This window comes from Bactrocera oleae, chromosome 2 (genome assembly GCF_042242935.1).
Source record: "Bactrocera oleae isolate idBacOlea1 chromosome 2, idBacOlea1, whole genome shotgun sequence".
Taxonomy (NCBI): Eukaryota; Metazoa; Arthropoda; class Insecta; order Diptera; family Tephritidae; genus Bactrocera; species Bactrocera oleae.
The window spans coordinates 45,975,713-45,979,037 of record NC_091536.1 but is presented as its reverse complement, the minus strand read 5'-3'; the positions used below and the strand labels follow the sequence as shown (position 1 = coordinate 45,979,037).

The following is a 3,325-nucleotide window of genomic DNA, read 5'->3' as shown; positions in this document are numbered from 1 at the left end:
CATATTTAGCTCCCTTTACGCTAAAGCCAGTTTTTTCCCTGTCAGATTCTTTAATAAGGATCTGATGGGAGCCAGACTCTAAATCTAAAGTTGTAAATACTTTTGCATTACCTAAATTCTGTATGGTCATAGCCACATCAGGTGTATCTATCTGTAATAGTTTGAGCGTTTAGCTTTTGAAAGTCTACAACTATTCTGCGCTTAAGTTTCCCTTTTCATCGGTACCTTTTTTATCGACTGTCCAAATGGGAGAGTTGTGGGGACTTTTGCTGGGATGATTTATTTCATTTTCTAAAAGTTTGTTAATTTCTTTGCTTGGTCCAAATAGGATCTTCGGAGTTCGTCCTAATGGTAGCTTGTATCGCGGTAGTATAAGGTAGCACTTCGTTTGTGATTTCATTTTTTTGCATAATTTCTTCGATTTCTGTCCTATAATTTTCACTATTAACCGTATAATTAATTTTTTGCAAAGATTCACTTTCTTTCTTGGCCCTATATTTATAACCGAGCTCGTACTCGAAAAGGTTGATCTCTGCTTTAATTTTTCTAAGTCCCTGTTCACCCAGAAGCATATCAAATTCTTCTAATGCATCTGTTTCAAAAAATGTAAGATTATGCTCTAATAATGTAATAATTTTTTTTGATTTGGTTATAGAGTAACCATGAAGGGTTTTCACTTTTACTGGCTTAATCTTAATTGGCTTACCTATATTGCACTTTGTGCTAATATAATTGTTCGTTGCTCCGGTATCGACTAGGATGTTGATAAGTTTGCCTGTATCCCTGCAGTGGCGTTGCAGACACGGCAAATCGTTCATGCGCCTAAGAAAACATTGCCTGTTTCGTATTCCTCATTTTCATATTCTGGTACAAGCGATGTTAATTCTTCGTCGCGTGTTTGGTTGACACGTTGCACCTTCAGTGGTACGTTTCGAGAAGAAGAATTTTTTTCCCTTTTCTGTGGATCCCCGCGAAATGGGTTATTTGGAGGTAGTCCTTGTGTTTGGCGGTCATATCCATTGGTTGGTGTTGTTGGCGGGGTGCAGTTTGATTGTATTGCACCTGCACGTTAGGTTTATACCTTTGTGGTTCCTCGTGATATCTTCTGCTTGTGTATTGATACTGTGATGTATTATGTTGTCTGTGCTGATTGTATTGTGGAACGTCGAATTGTGAGTTCATATTGTCATGATATATCGTACTTGCGATAGCGTAAGCGTTTTCTAGGTCCTTTGGATTGTGGCTACAGAGGGTGCCGCTGGTATATTTGCTGTTCAGACCAAGAATGAATCTCCGTACAGCTTCCTGGTTCGCATATTCTTTCATAGCTGAGGGATTACCTGTGCTGTCCATCTCAAAATTAGTGAGTGCAAAATTAAGTGACTTGGTGACCTCGCTATGGAACTCTGCCAAGGCCCTTTTTCCCTGTTTTAATATCTTCATTCCGTCGAGCAACACATACAGAGGTCTCTGGTCCGCATAGGTGTAATCAAGACGGTTTATTACTGAATAAAAATTGAACTTAGTGTGGTGGTTTATTAAAATATCGGACGCCTCTCCTTGAATTTTCGAATGTACAATTGAGAGTGCCGTGTAATATGTGGGTGTAGTAAGGTAATCCTTGATGTTCTCCATGTGTGGCCATAAATATTGGTAACGTTTTGAACACTTCTAGGTTGATTTGTGATGCGTCGGTAATGTTTGGTGTACAGTCCTGGTATTGGTTGGTGACTGTGACGTTAGGTGTTGTGTGAGTTGCGAAGGAATTCATTCATTGTTGGGTTTCGGTGAGCGTTGTGGTTAGAGCAGCGATTTGTGCGATACACGTGATGAATTGAATGCTTGTCGTTTGCTTCGCGATTCCAGTACGATGTTATTCCGATTTTTCAGGAATTTTTTTTTGGAATTTTAAGCACTTTTTTCAAAAATCTAGTGCTGGTACTTCCCGTGGTATTTGAATTGTATCCTTCTTTAGGATTGCGGAGTTCCTGTAGTTTCGAGGATGTCAGGGCGACATCTATGTTTTGTTCTAACACCGTCTGTTTTAGCAGGTCTTGGGCTGCAGGGCAATGGTTAAGATTTTATTGTAATATCTTCATTTTTCCTTTAAGTTTTTCATCTCTAGATACTTCGGACATGCCGTGCTCAAGACAGAGTGTTTCTCTTTACAAAGCATACAGCTCGGGGCATTAGTGCATACTTTTGCGACGTGTCCTGAGGTTCCGCAGCGTGTACAGAGGGAAGACCTGTCAATGGGGTTGCGACATTTATGCGCCATATGCCCCACTTCGAAACACCTAAAGCAGCGAGTGATAGATGAATATTCACGGAGGCGACAGATAGACCACCCGATCTTTACTTTTCCTTGCTTAAGTACGGTCTTGGCATCCTCGGCACGCAGGAATATAAGGGCTATTTGTGTGCCACTTCGGGTTTTTCGCAAACTTTTAACATTTTCTTTCACTAGATTTTGAATCCCACACTCCTTTTTTAATGCGTCGCATATTTCTTCGGGTGTGGTTATCTCGTCTAGGTCTTTGCACATAATGGTAACATTATGTGTTTTTGGCTGTATTACCGCCATCTCACCAATTACTCCTTCTAGGGCACTCTCGAACATGTCGGCTCTCTTGTCTGCTTGGTTTTTTAATTCTATTAGCAGATCTCCTTTGAGGGTTTTTCTAATGTACCTTACGTTTGAGCCCAATTCCTCAAGGCCACTATCACATTTAATTTTCCTTAGGATATCCGCATACGACGCTCCGTCTTTTTTTTTCGAATAATAGCGTCTGGTTTCGATCTGATTCTGTTTTCGATCGGCTTCCTCTTTTTTACCACGTCCACCCATTTCTCACCTGCGGGATTATCTCCTGAGCTGTCTTTCTGCATTACTTTTGTAAGCTCACTATATGCAGCCTGCGCTTTATCATCTACGTTTTTAGGCTTTTTTGTTGGTGGTAAATAGCCTGATACATCCCGTAGTCTTTTTGGGGTGTTTCTATCTTTATGAATAGAGGATACTTGCGACGCTTTCTCTACCATAACTCTTTTAGCTCGATTCTCTTGTTTTTCAGCCTCGTCATATAGGCATGTTATACTGCTTACAAGGTCGCGCATAGCTTGATTTATGTGTCTCTGACCAGACATCATACTTTCAAGTTCCTTTATTTTTATGCCCAATTTGCTTAAAATATTGGCAGTTTCATTATTCTGCTCTTGCTCAATATTTCCGCTTTCGATCGTTTGGGCGGCATTTTCACAAATTTTTGTTGGTCCAGCAGCGGTGGGTTCCTCATTTTTCCCTTTTGGAGGTGTTCTCAAAATT

The 3,325-nt window shown here is 40.4% G+C and overlaps 1 pseudogene; it reads right to left on the bottom strand.

The window, feature by feature from the left end:
* Window positions 1-814: 814 nt before the first annotated feature.
* On the bottom strand, window positions 815-1,443 carry LOC138855943 (uncharacterized; annotated as a pseudogene).
* Window positions 1,444-3,325: the final 1,882 nt, after the last annotated feature.